Source organism: Medicago sativa, chromosome 7 (assembly GCF_051527215.1).
Source record: "Medicago sativa cultivar Bolivia chromosome 7, Bolivia_mono, whole genome shotgun sequence".
Classification (NCBI taxonomy): Eukaryota; Viridiplantae; Streptophyta; class Magnoliopsida; order Fabales; family Fabaceae; genus Medicago; species Medicago sativa.
This window is the reverse complement of record NC_140755.1, coordinates 61,095,276-61,110,451: the sequence shown is the minus strand read 5'-3', so window position 1 is coordinate 61,110,451 and position 15,176 is coordinate 61,095,276. Positions and strand designations below refer to the sequence as shown.

General features: G+C 31.8%; 1 long non-coding RNA gene across 1 annotated transcript; it reads right to left on the bottom strand.

Moving 5' to 3' along the window:
* Positions 1-4,792: 4,792 nt before the first annotated feature.
* LOC146907370 (uncharacterized) lies at positions 4,793-6,162 on the bottom strand. The gene is made up of 2 exons (XR_015019707.1): positions 5,154-6,162; positions 4,793-4,907 (listed from the first exon to the last, which is right to left on the bottom strand). It is a non-coding gene; the product is annotated as an uncharacterized LOC146907370 (long non-coding RNA).
* Between the last annotated feature and the right edge of the window lie 9,014 nt (positions 6,163-15,176).

Sequence of the window (15,176 nt, the reverse complement as noted above, 5' to 3'; positions counted from 1 at the left end):
CACTAAAAAAATAGGTTAACATTAAAAAAATATAAACCTACAATTATGCCATGTCTGGCAATATCAATCACTTTTCTTTGAGAATCAATAGGTTAACACTAAAAATATATTCTTACAAATAAAGTTTTCATGCAAGTTTGCAATTATGCCATGTCTGGTAATATCGATCACTTTTCTCTGAGATTCAATAGGTTAACATTAAAAAAATATTCTTACAAATAATTACTAATGGGTTGATATGCCCTGAGAATCAATGGATTAACGGATTTCGTCCACCAATATGGGTCACTCATACAGATTGTGGTACATGGTAATCTTTCCAAGTTCCAGCTTCATAGAAATTTTTCTTCTTATAACAGAAATTGCTGACTCCAACTGAACTTCCCAAAATACCTCCCACGTGACTTGACTTGAGTCACACAGATGTTAAACTCAATGTAACTTATGTCACCCTGTAATACAACCTATGTATCCAGTGTGAGTTAATCCAGTGTGAGTTAATTCACGTGGCGTCCCTTCATAAATATAAGACAACAACTTATCTCTTCATTCTTCCTCATTTCTCATCTCAAATCTCTAAAAACTCTCAAATCATCCAAACCCAATGTCTTCAAGTTCAAATCAATCAACACTCCAATAACAAGTAAGTTTTCATTATCAAACACCATTAACATTTTATGTTTATATGTTAGGTTGCTGAGAATGTTGGTATTAAAGTGTCTTATACTTAGCGTAAAGGTTTGCATGTCTATTTTAAAACACACAAGAATGAAGAGAAACATGTATTCAACCTACTCAGCAATATAGGTTTTCACATCAAATTCATTCGTATAAGATGAGTGTCACAAAAGGGAATGCACTTCTATGATGTTGTTTTGTGTTTGATCGTGCTCCTCTGTCAATTGAAACTTGTCAGTTGGTAGAGTAATATGATTAAATTCAAAATAATGTATTGGAATGCATTCCTTTTTGTCGTGACTCATCTTATATGAGGGAATTCGATATGAGAACTTATATAGTTGATTCGGTAGAATACATGTGTTGTGTTCTCTTCATTCTTTTGAGTTTTCAAAGAGACGTGCAAATTTTTACACTAAGTATAAGACACTTTAATACCAATTTTTTGAGCAAACTTTCAAGAATTAAACCCAACATCATGATGATACCACATATTTAGGGAGAATGTAATGTAACGTAGATGAAATTAAAACTAAATAAAGTTGTATATTTTTTAATTGATTTCGTGTACTTGTGCAATTTTATACAAATTTATTCAATACCAAAATGCACAACATATCCAAAAACATAAAAGAAAAAAACATCCAAAAAAAAAATAAGACATTACAAGCCTTTACATTTAATCATCTCCATCGTAACTTAAGTCAATTGGGTTGTCCTCGACAGTTCATAGGGCACCTGCTTTTGTTTATGGATCAAAATAACATGTCATTCCGCTCCTCTTCAGACTGTAGTGATTGTACACCGTCACCTTCGAATTGCTTTTTTTTTTTTTACAAATCCAGGCATTCAATGTCATGCCATGTCACAGTGATTTTTGCTTTCTTCTTCTGACCCTCCTTTTTAAATTGAGTATCACCTTGTTTTTGAGACATATCTACACAATGCAAAAATCAATGGTCAAGCCTACTCTAATCCTAAAAATTCTACCATAATTTGACAATTTCTAACAATTTCAAACATCTACCACATTTCAATCAATTCTACTCTAATCAACATTTTCCACTCTAATCAACAACTAACAAATCAATCAAATCATAAAAACCTAAATATGTGACAATTTATCCAAAGAAAATATAAAAATTCAATAAAAAAAGTCAATGCAATAAGATAATAAAGACTTACCTGATTTTGGGGTTGTAATTGGTGTTGAATGACTTGCTTGGAGAAAATCGCAACAATGATGATCAAAACCGCAACAATGGAGTTTTGGAAATTCCTATGGTTCTATTATGTTTTTATAACAAAATCCAACGTGAATTAATTTACGTTGAAATCGAGCATGACTTAAGTCACATTGAGTTTAACAACTACGTGAATTAAATCATGCAATGGGTATTTTGGGAAGTTTGGTTGGGAGTGAGCAATTCTCGATGAGAGAAGAGCAATTTTCCAACTTCATGGACCCATTTTATTAGATCAATCAATTCAGAAGAGTTCAAATTCAAACGTGAAAATTGTTGTTCACACTTTAAATAAGGCTAAAACACACTCATAAATGACCAAAATGACCCTTCAGTAGTTAATTGCCGATGATATGAACTAGCGACAGTTAACTACCGAGATTCCATCGGCAGTTAACTGTCGTTGCAATTTAAAAAAAAAAACTCCATCGGCACTTAAGTGTCGTAAAGCTTGCATTTTGATATTTAATGCATAAGCTTGCATTGTGAGCCCAACACCTTTAGCTGCTAACCCCTCCATCTTATGGACTCAAATACAAGCACAAAAATTAAATAAAGAAAAGTAGTAATTGATAGGGTGTTTAATATAAACTCTATTAGATTGATCAGGAGTTTGATAATTAAAGTTTAATTTATTTTTCTTCCAAATGTTTTTTGTAAATAAGATCGGAAGGAGTATTTAATTTTGTTATACTTAATTTGTATTTAATTTCATTGATTATTTGTTATGGAGAAAAATGAGAGGAAAAAGAAATTAATTTGCATTTAATTTCACTTTGAAAAAAATGATGTTTGAAGTTCTGCAGTAGTTAAATGCCGAAGTTCCGCGGTAGTTAACTACCGTCGGTTAACTTCGCAACAGTTAACTCACAAATGGGTATTTCGATATTTTATTGGGATTTTTTTAGCCCTATACTACGTGGGAACAACAATTTTCTTTAAACGCGAGATAGGCTGATAAGAGGGTCCAAGATATAAATGCACAATGATCACCTTTGTCTCCCGTTTTAAATGCCATTGAATTCGGCCACCAGCTTTTCTTTTTTGATCCTTTGGATCACATGTGATATCAATCATTCAATATACTAACGGTTGAGAGATATTGATCTTGCAAATTTACGAAATTATGAATCAAAATGCGGATTATATGTTAGGGTCATGTTAACTTGTGCCCTTAGGGCACAAGTTAAGGAGCTTAAAAGGGAAATTAAAAATAAATTTTATATTGAAAGTATAACTTTTGCAACATTTAAGACATTGAATGTGCAAGTTTCAAAAAAAACTTTCTACATTTACCTTCTTAATTTATGCCACAAGAGCACAAGTTAACATTTCCTTATATATTATGGACTCAGTGATAGTGCTGTAGATTTTTCCATGCACTCACTCACACCTTTATCTAATAAGTGAAGGGTACGGCTCTGAGGTGAAAAGGAGGACCACATGTGAAAGGGATAAGAACAAGAGAAAATTACTCCCTCCGTCCTTTAATGTAACCCCTCTTTGCATTTTTCACATTTCTTAAGAAAAGTTGACAGTGTAATTAATGTGTCTGTTTTGTGTATTAATATTACCAAATTGTCCTTTGTCTGTATATGTATTAAATTTGACTATTCATATTTCAAGACAAGTTAGTAGTATTAATTAGGGGTATGTTTAGGAAAAAAGTAATAAATGCATCTAGTAATTTGAAAAGGGGGTTACATTTAGGGAAAAAAATAAAATCAAATGGATGATTACATTAAGGGACGGAGGGAGTACTCTCTTTTTTTCGCAGAGTAAATTACTCTTAGAACTTAAGAAATTATTCACTGATACCCCGCTCGCTTCCAACGGCAATTACCGTTGAGTTCTAATATGCATGCAGGTAGTATTTATTATTTATTACCTATATACTATTTGCATTAACGACAAATGACCTGTAATTTATAAACACAATTTGCATTAACGACAAACTAAAACTCAATCATAAGCCGTATCATTAGATAATCATTCATAATTGAACTAAATTACACAAGAATTTGACATTACCTTCACAATACATCAAAAATGAAATTCAATACAAGTGCAACATTACGGATTTTCGCCAACATATTTCACATCAATAAATAAAAAAACATTAATCATCCTCTTGAAGTCGGAGTATCGGATATGAGTTTCAACTTTTTCATCCTGAGACATGGTTCACTTGATAGGAGTAGATACAAGAAAAAATATCGGAATAAAACTAATTTAAAGATAAAATAAATTGTTTATTAACTAGAGACATATATTTATATAAAATACGGTACAATAATAACCACATAAATTGTCAGTGCTTTCAACACCTTGGGTTGGATTTTTCTTTCCAAAAATACCCTCAATTTTCAATATAAATAACACATGTTACAAATAGATAAAAATAAATTTAAATGTTAAAACAAATGTATGTGTGTGTGTGTGTGTGTGTGTGTGTGTGTCTATATATATATATATATATATATATATATGCTTTATCATTTAAAAAACGTAACAAACTAGATTAGTAAATTTATCCTTACTTTTTCATCATTCCAATTATACCCTTAAATAACTTTTTCTATAATAAAATTGTTGTTGGTGTTATTAAAAAAGCAATTTATATTTTTTTTTTGTTATATTGTATTATTGTCGGTGTTATTGAAATAGATAATCATGGTTAATTTGACTTTTTATAACTTGAAAGTAACAAACATTTATATATTTTTAGTTTTAATCAAAATCAAAATTACATAAAAGAACATCGTTCATAATTTTCAAAATAACTTGCTTTTGTTTGTGGACCGAAATAACATGTCATTCCTCTCCCCCTCAACCTGTACTGATTGTACACCGTCGCCTTCGAATTGCTCTTTTTATTTTTTTACAAATCCAGGCATTCGATGCAGTGCCATGTCACAGTGATTTTTGCTTTCTTCTTCTCACCCTCCCTTTTCAATTGAGCATCACCTTGTTTCTGAGACATATCTACACAATGCAAAAATTAATGATCATACCTACTCTAATCGTAAAAATTCTACCATAATTTCGCAATTTCTAACAATTTCAAACATCTAACAATTTCTACCACATTTCAATCAATTATACTCTAATCAACATCTAACAATTCAATCAAATAAAAAAATTATAAAAACCTAAATATGTGACAATTTAACCAAAAAAAATATAACAATTCAATAAAAAAAGTCATGCAACAGGATAATAAAGACTTACTTGATTTTGGGGTTGTAATTGGGTTGAATGACTTGCTTGGAGAAAATCGCAACAATGATGATCAAAACCGCAACAATTGAATTTTGATATTTAATGCATAAGCTTGCATTTTACGCCCAACACCTTTAGCTGCTAACCCCTCCATCTTATGGACTCAAATACAAGCACAAAAATTAATCAAAGAAAATAGTAATTGATAGGGTGTTTAATATAGACTCTATTAGATTGATCAGTAGTTTGATAATTAAAGTTTAATTTCTTTTTCTTCAAAAAATTAAATAAAATTAATTAATATTATAATTTCATTAATATACAGTTCGATTATTGTTACGTATAAACTCTCTCCATTTCAAATTATAAGCAGCAAAATCTCATTTTCTTTATCTCAAATTATAAACAAAAAAGACAAACTTTTGTTATACGTAATTATGTTATTTCAAAAAATCATTTTTTCTAAAGTGAAATTAAATGCAAATTAATTTCAAATATCCAAAAAATATATTTGATTTTGTTATACTTAATTTGCATTTAATTTCATTGATTATTTGTCATGGAGAAAATGAGAGAAAAAACAAATTAATTTGCATTTAATTTCAATTTTAAAAAAATGAGGTTTGAAGTTCCGGCAACAGATAACTGCCGAAGGTCCGCGGTAGTTAACTAATGCCGGTTAACTTCCGCAACAGTTAATTGCCAAAGGCATATTTTGATTTTTTACTGGTATTTTTTTTTAGCCCTATACTATGTGTGAACAACAATTTCCTTTAAACGCGGGATAGGCTGATAAGAGGGTACTAAGTATAAATGCACAATAATCACCTTTGTCTCCCGTTTTAAATGCCATTGAATTCGGCCACCAGCTTTTCTTTTTTGATCTTTTGGATCACATATGATGAGGTAAGAAAAGATTTTTGGATCACATCACATATGATGAGGTCAGGAAAAATTATTTTTGTGGGCACCCAAATATGTACTTCCGCTCAAAATTAGGAAGGAACGTGACCGAAGTGTGTCATTTTTTAATGAACTTTTTTTTGGAACTTCATGTATAAAAATTAGTCCTTTCGTCTCAATACATTTTTATTAGAAATTTGTCTCTAAATATATATTTCTTTTTTTAAATTACTCCCTCCATCGCATAATAATTGTTTCTACCATTTTTCTTTTTCTCAAAATAATTGTCACTTTAGAATACCAATGCAACATTTATTATTTTTTTCCTTTATTATACCCTCATTTATTGAATTTCATCAAACTTAACTACTCCACTAACTACAATTAATAAGGGTGTTTTAATAAATGATACTAATTTTACCATCAAAATCAACACAATTAATCATTTTCTTAATAATTGTGCACTAACCTTAAACGACCATTATTTAGAGACGGAGGGAGTACTATATACATTTATTATTAATTCTTTTAAACATACCCTTAATTAATACTAGGGTAAATTGCATTAAGCTCCCTTAAGTTTTGTTAAAATGTCACATACACCCCCTCTATTTTATAAACTGACTTGATCCCTTATTTTATTCTATAAATTACATGTACCTTCCTTGAAGGTTAATACCGTTAAAACTCTGAAAACCTAACAAAGATTGTGAAGCTCTTTGTTCCCTTTTAATGAACAGCGCCAAATACTATTCTCATGCCCTTTCTGCTCCAACATTGTTGAATCACGTGGCTTTGAAACTAAGATATATCATCATCAAGGTCACTCATACATGATTGTTTAAATTCGTATAAGATTTACACCTTTTCAATTCAACCATAACCAACTGATTCACTCACAAATTCATATATTCTGGATTATCTATTTTATTGTTTGGAACAAACAATTGGTAATTCGACGAGATACCAATTCATTCAACGATAACCTACGTTGTTGATTCCCTGCGAAATTTTGGAAAAATATCTTCTCTCCAATGCTCTAGGACTTATATACCAAAAGGCAGAGAAGAACAATAATTACAAAAGCAACAAAAAAGAGTATGCATATTATGCAGAAAAATAAACTTGTAAAGAATGGTAAGAAGCATATGACTTCTTCCCAGCCTTATCATAAAAAAGAAAAATGACCTAGCTATTGTTGTTTCGACTCTTTACATAATATTTTCTATTGATTTGCTTTTCTCCCTATTTTCTACTAAGACTCTACCTTGAATATTCATTTCTTTCCCAATTTATAGACATTGAGAAACTTGGAGATCAAACTAAAATTGAATACAACTGTTTGAGAAGCTTCAAAATTAAGTCTTAAGCTGCTGGACATATTTTTCCAAAGTATCATAGGCTCTCCTTGATTTTTCTTTCTATTTGTGCTGAAATGTAGAGAGAATCAGGCAGTTGATGCAAAGAATAGATAGTGGATGCCGAGTGTCATGATGATGTCACATTGATAATGTCACCTCATTCTTTTTGTAGTATAATAAGATTGTTCATGTCTATGCTCTAGCTCTAGATCGTCGTCGACGAAACAACCATCTTTTTGTCGCTTTTTTTTTTTGGAGGAACTTAACAATGATGGAAAACAATGAAATTAAACATAGTTACTTTTTTTTTTAATTTGTACAAACAAAATTAGGTACTACATAAAAGTTGAAGCTTTTTCAAATGGGTCAAAACTTTATAATCCTCTAAGGTCAATTACTGGATGCATTGTTTTAAAAATAGAGTTTATAAATGGACATAGGGCCGGCCCAACATGTCAAAAGGCCTAAAACAAATTTTTTATATTGAGGCCTTTTTGGAATTAAAAAAAAAATAACACAATGCTTATTAAAAGCATAATAAATCAAATTTTGTTAAATCTAAGATTTGAACTTTAGTCCAAAAGAATTTGAGGCCATAAAATTGACCAACTAAGCTAGATAAATATTGATCATTAGTATGTTATATTATATATTTATAACTAAATTGACTTATTTTGAGGCCTTTTTTTAACCCAAAATCTTGAGGCCTAAAACCCCCGCTTTGGTGGTTTGGCCCTTAAGCCGGCCCTGAATGGACAATCACTAAGGGGTTTGATATATCATTTGAGGTAAGTTTCTGGTAAGGCTCAAAATTCAGTTACCATTGTTGTTGAAACAGTAATTAGAAAATAGTTTATGTTATTGCATGTTGAATTTTACATGTTTAGGACATTTATAGTTAAATGGAGGTTATGTTAGGATACAATTGTTGAAATTGAATTTCCCTAAACATAAATGGTAGGACAAGTTAGTTGTAAGATATAATGATGCAAATAATATCGTGATGGTGAGATAGATAATAACCTATGAAGCCCCGATACGGATACGGATACGGGTACGATACGATACGGATATGCGAATACGTCAAAAATTTCAAATTTAGGATACGATACGGCTTAGATACGTTTACAATTTTTTTTAATATATATATATATATATATTAGACATAAACACACAAAAAATAAATAGCGTGAAATCTTAAAACTAATTACACCAAGTCAAAATACAATGGACCATTCACCAACTAAGATATCCTTTAAACCAAAACATACCGTATAAACAACCCGCACTATGATGATACCAAGGTAGTATGAAGATAGTCACCCTTTTCAAGTAATGGCCAATATAATGATCCCAATTTACAAAAATTAATACTTGTGATCAAAATACAAATAAAAATTTTAAATAAAAATTAAATTAAATCATTCGGATACTTCTGGGATACGTATCCGGGAGTATCCTTAACGTATCCTTAAGGTATCCAATATATTTTTAAATAAAAATTAAATTAAATCATTCGAATACTTCTGGGATACGTATCCGGAAGTATCCGCGGAGTATCGGTATCCGATACGTATCCGACACGGGTACGTCACCATTTTGGAGTATCCGGGCTTCATAGGTCTGGTTTCATTAAAAAATGACGCACGTTCTTCCCAATTTTTAGCGGAATCATATTTGGGTGTGGACCCCACAAAAAAAAAAAAAAAAAACCTCACGGGCCTGGTTTCATTAAAAAATGACGCACGTTCTTCCCAATTTTTAGCGGAATCATATTTGGCTGTGGACCCCACAAAAATAATGTTTCCGACCTCATCCATCATATGAGATCCAAAAGATCAAAAAAGAAAAGCTTAATCAGAAAAAAGAAAAGCTGATGGCCGACAAAGGTGATTAACCTTTGAAAACGTTGGACCCTCTCATCAGCTTATCCCACGTTTGAATTTGAATTCTTCTGAATTGACTGCACTATTAAAATGGGCCAATGATGTTGGGAAATTGCTCTCCCATCAAGAATTACTCACGAATTCTTCTCTTTATCCAAACCGTTTCGCTCATTGCTAAAGTAAATATCGAAAATGCTCTTACGTATGTTAACTCACGTAGCGTGAGTTAATTCACGCCAGTTATAAGAGTAGTGTGATTTAAGTCACGCAACGTGAGTTAAGTCACGTAATGTGAGTTAACTCACGCTACGTGCTGTTATTAGTCCAGGCAGAGCCTCATTCTGCCTCATTTTCAAACAACACACACTCAAATCTCAATTCTCTCTCAAATTACCCAACTCCAAAATTCCTTCAACTTCAAATCAAACAACACTCCAACAACAAGAACAAGTAAGCTTTCACTTAAATTATGTTAAGGAATATCATCATTTAAACCAAGTCTAACAAAAATTTAATCTTTTGAATGAAACAATAAAACTTCCAGGTGAACGCTTGATAGATGTTGTTTGACAAGTTTGAATTTACCTCATTCAAAGGTAAGATAATTGTTGTAGTTGGAAGGTGTTTTCCAACTACAACAATTGTCTTCCTCTGGATGGGGTAATTCAAACTCGTTAAACAGCAGGACTCAGTATTCGATCGACATTTCTATTGTTCCTTTCAAAAGATTAAATTCTTGTTACGCTGGTTTAAATGAAGGTATTGAAGTGTCAAGGAATGTACCTTGTTCTTTTGACACTTGAATACTGTCATTTAAACAAAGACTAATAAGAATTTAATCTTTTGAATTGAGCAATAGAAATGCCGGTCAAATACTGGTGCCATGCTGATTAGCGAGTTTGAATTCACCTCATTCAGAGGTAAGATAATTGTTGTAGTTGGAAGGTACATTCCCAAATGTAATGTAATATAATGTAATGACTTGTCTATATAATGTAATGTAACTTTTATTTGAATTTATTCAATACACAACTTTAAATGAATTCACGCTGAATTTATTCTAATTTATTTATTGATTTTATTCAAATTTTTAATTCAATACACAATCATAAAATAAATGCAAAAAATTAACAAAGCGTGTAAAAAACAGTTACAATGCATTAAAATGAATGAACAACCGTCGACAGTAGCGTGGCTTAACACACGCAAGGTTTAACACTAGCGTGAGTTAAGTCACGTCCAGGTTAACACTAGCGTGAGTTAACACACGCAAGGTTTAAAATTAGTGTGAGTTAACTCACGCAAGGTTTAACACTAGCGTGAGTTAACTCACGCAAGTTTGGCCGGTGGTCACAACTTAAGAACACGTTTTTTTGGACTTTGGTTGGTTATACAACTATGGTTTTATTGAGTTTTACACTTTTTTTAGTGTTTTTTAACTGCATTTAGTGCATATAAAACCTATGCACTAAATTATTTTCAATTAGGCCTTTTTTCAATTTTTTTTTTAATACGTAACTTTATTCGAATTTAGTCAACACGAAAATTTTATTCTAGTTCACACTGAATTTATTCATGCTGAGTTAAGTGGCGCATAGTGGCCACCTTTTTTTAATTTATTTACTATATTCAAATTATTTTATTTACTTTATTCTAAATTATTTTATTTACTTTATTCTAAATTATTTTATTTACTATATTCAAATTATTTTATTTACTTTATTCTAATTTATTTATGCACTTAAAATAAATATTGATTTGATATTATTCATTAAATAAATTTAAATATAAATAAAAGTAAATGAACTAAATTAATATTTATTTATTAAATACAAAATTATAAAATAAAAGCAAATATAAAATAAAAAGGAATGACAAAATTGAGGCATATAACAATACCTCATTTTATTAATAATTCACACTCCCTCCGTCCCAAATAATAAGCAAAAAAACAAAAATCACACTTATTAAGAAAACTAAAGCATAAGAATTTGTAACATAGTTTTTTGTGTTTTCTTTGGAATAAGTTTTATGGGAAGATGTAAAAATAATTTTCATTGGCTATTGGTTATGGAAAAAAATGGAAGAGAGAGAAAATTAAATGTAATTTGCATTTAATTTCATGAGAATAAGCAAAAGTTTTTATTGGAAAAGATGATTTTTTTTTTAAAAAACAAGATTAAATATAATAAATGTTTGTCTTTTTTGCTTATATTTTGGGACAAAGAAAATTAGTTTTTTTTTTCTTATATTTCAGGACGGAGGGAGTACAATACAATAATTTATTCAAATTCACTACTTATTTTCTCCTTCTTGGGGTAAAAAGTGACCAATCTTCATGGGGTAAAATAGTGAGCAGCCTTCTTGGGGAAAATACATCATCAACCCTTGAACTAAATTTAAATCTGTTTTTTTACCCCAAAAAGTTCTTTTTACCCACAATAAAAAGTTTTTGGGGTTAAAAAAAGCATATTTAAACTTATCCCAAGGGTCGATCACTTCCCCAAGTCCGCTACTCAGTATTTGACCCCGAAGAAGTTTGATCACTTTTGCCCCCGAAGAGAATATTGAAAAGAAAAAAAAGAAGAGAAATAGAGGGACAGAGTGAGGAGGGGGAGAAAGTGATATGGTGAGAGGAATTAGGGAAGTATGGATGGGTATTTATAGGTGGGAATGGTAGTATAGGTTGTAAACACCATTAATGTGGTCAAAAAACATGTAAAATTTGGCAAAAAAACGTGTGGATTGAATGTTGAAAAACTGACCAAAGACTAAAAAACGTTTGTTCTTCAGTGCTGACCACCGACCAACTAGCACGGGTTAACTCGCACGAAGCCTCAGTGGTGCTTGACTTAAGTCACGCAGAGCTAACACTAGCTTGAGTTAAGTCACGCTGCGTGACTTAAGACACGTAATTTATACACTAGCATGACTTAAGTCACGTAGGGGCGTTTTGGGCATTTACTTTGGGAATGAGCGAAACCATTTGGGTAAAGAGCAGTTCTCTTACTCACTTCCAACTAGGGGTGGGAATATGTCAGGCCGCTCGTCACGGGCCTATGACAAGGCCTACTAAAAGCCCGGTTTGGATTAACTCATTTAATAAATGAGTCAAGCTTGAGCTTTTTAAAAAACCTATTAATTTATTTAGGTTTGGCTTGGGCTTATAAAAAAAAGCCTATCAAACTTATCAGACCGGCCCATATATGAGTATATTACATTTTTTCATATTTACTATTTATATTTATATATGTCAAAAATAATTACTGATCCTTCAAGTTTTCTTACCACAATTGGGATACAACACAACTCTTGATGTTTCGTACTGTTTGAAAGCTTGCTAAGTTATCATTTAAGACTCATATGATTATTTGATTTGTGTGAACTGTTAAGGCTTGCTACTCATATGCCTAAGGTCAAGTATGATTATTATATTAAGTTTGAAATCCTTGCTGTTATTAGACATGATTATTCTTAAGTTTCTATCCATCTATTAATTTTACAATTGTGTTTTATTAGTTTAATTGGTATCTAATTAATGTTTATCTCTATATTAAGTACGTTGCACAAATCGAAAGGAAAAAAATTGATGAACAAACTCTGTTTGAAATTTGTAACACAAATTAGGCTTTTAAACAGACTAATAGGCCATTGCAGATTTTTAAAAAGGCCAAGACAGACTTAAAATAAAGCCCTTGAAAGGTAAAAGACCAAAGTTTAGGCCTTAGTTTTTTTTTCTTTCAACTAGGCCTAGCCTATTTAAGCAAAGCCCTACTTCCAACCAGACTTCTCAAAATACCTTTGTGTGACTTAACTCACGTAGGTGTTAAACCCATCATGACTTAAACCACGCTTAGTTAACTCACGTTGGATTCTGTAATAAAATCTGAACAAAACAATAAGAATTTCTAAAACTCCATTATTACGATTTTGATTACCATTGTATTTATCCTCAATTGGTTTGTATTTATCCTCTCAAGAAAATCGCCATGACCTCATTTCGTACAAGATCGTTTCTTTTATCGGAGTTTCTTTCATTGGAAACAAAAATGGTGTTTAGTTAAAATGTTCTCCGACAAGACGATGTTCTTACGAAGCCGTCAGGATAATAAAGGCACAAAATTGGCAACCAAAATTAAATTAAGTGCGAATGCCAAATAAAATTTGCCAAAAGAACATTGATAAGATTAAAAAAAAGCCAGCTATTGGGCCAAAATACATTAAGTCGAAGATTTGATTAAGCAAAGTGTTGTTCATTTTGACACATTGCAAAAAATGGCTTCAGCCTCTAAAGCAGAAAATCAAGGTGGAAAAAGCAGAACTGTTCCAAAAACCAAGCAATCACAACGTTGAGGCGACAAGAGAGACAAAAGTTGGTTAAGGGGTAATCTTCATCTACACCAAGAAGAGGTGAGCTAATGTTCCTAAATCTTCGGCTCCCCTCACAAGCCCTAACGGAAGGACAAATAAACATTTATTCCAAGCCAAAGGGCATAAACCTTAAGCTGAGATCTTCTCGAGCAAAATGGAAGTCATCCGGGTTCGTAATGGTGTTCTTGCAATTAGCGAGATAACGGAAAAAGAAAATATCGTAGAAGGCTGGAAAAACTCTATCTTCAGAAAATCCCTCACTAGCTAACACTTCTAGCATTATCTCAAGGTTTTTGACCCCGTCAGACTTATGCTTCAACACTTAGGTCAGGCTGAGGTTGGAAAAGCAAGCAAGCCGCCAACACCACATAAATGGATGCATGGCCACTGTAGGTCAGCCTTTGCATGAATGCATCTTTCGCTACACCGGGTAAATCATCATCCAAATACCTTAGATAGCTGTTTGGTAACAATCTAACCTTCGACTTCTTATCAATGAGTTGGCGATGACGCGAGATGTTTCATTGAAGTTGAAAAGGTCACGGATCCCAGAAACATTACAGGGGCGGATCCAGACTTTAGCACATGTGTAGCTAAAATTTTAAAGAAACAATAATGTAAACTATATTAAAAATAAGTAATAATATTGTTTGATACAATACATTACAATGAAAATCGTCTTATATCCATTTGGTGAAAATGAGCTAAAATGACAACGTCTTCTATCCATTTGTTGAAAATGAACTAAAATGACATCATTGCTAATTGTTAAAAGAACATCTCTTTCTATATATAAGTTACAAGACAATTATTTAGCCACTGATCACCCATTTTGTTACATAGGTTACTCTTCACAACTTTCATATATGAAAAAACACGTTCAACACTGGCAGTTGCTACCGGCAAGAGCAAAGCCAACTTCAAAAGTTTATAAACCATAGCAAATATGTTGTACTTATATGTTTTGCACAAAGATCTGAAAGCCCTTTCAACTTAGCAAATTTTCGGTCAGATCGAACATCTGTAACATGATTCTTAAGTTGAGTGCGTAACGCCACTTTCGACACATCTATAAAATCATTTGGATAAAACTCGGTCATCCTCAATAACTTGTTCACATCAAAAGCTGCAAATGACTTTGCGAAACTCAAGCATGAAACACCGTAAAAGTTCAGTATTTTGCTGCTGCGTTTTATCTATTATAAAAGAAAAAAAAAGGAAAAAGCATGTGGAGCTATAGCTCCACATTGCCCCAACATGGATCCGCCCCTGCTTATTTATGATGGCAAGAAGAAGCTCACCCGGAAGCCTATCCATTTTTTGCATAAGAGTTTTTCCTTCTTTTGGGTAGAAAGAGGAAAGTGAAAGTACAAATGGCAAAGATTGAGGAGCAGGAATGGAATGGTATTTCACATAAAAGGCAAGAAAGAGGGGTCCTTATAAATGATGGCAGTAATTAATCTGGAGAAACTCTTCATTTCTCTGATCACCAACTGCCACTTGTCTTGAAT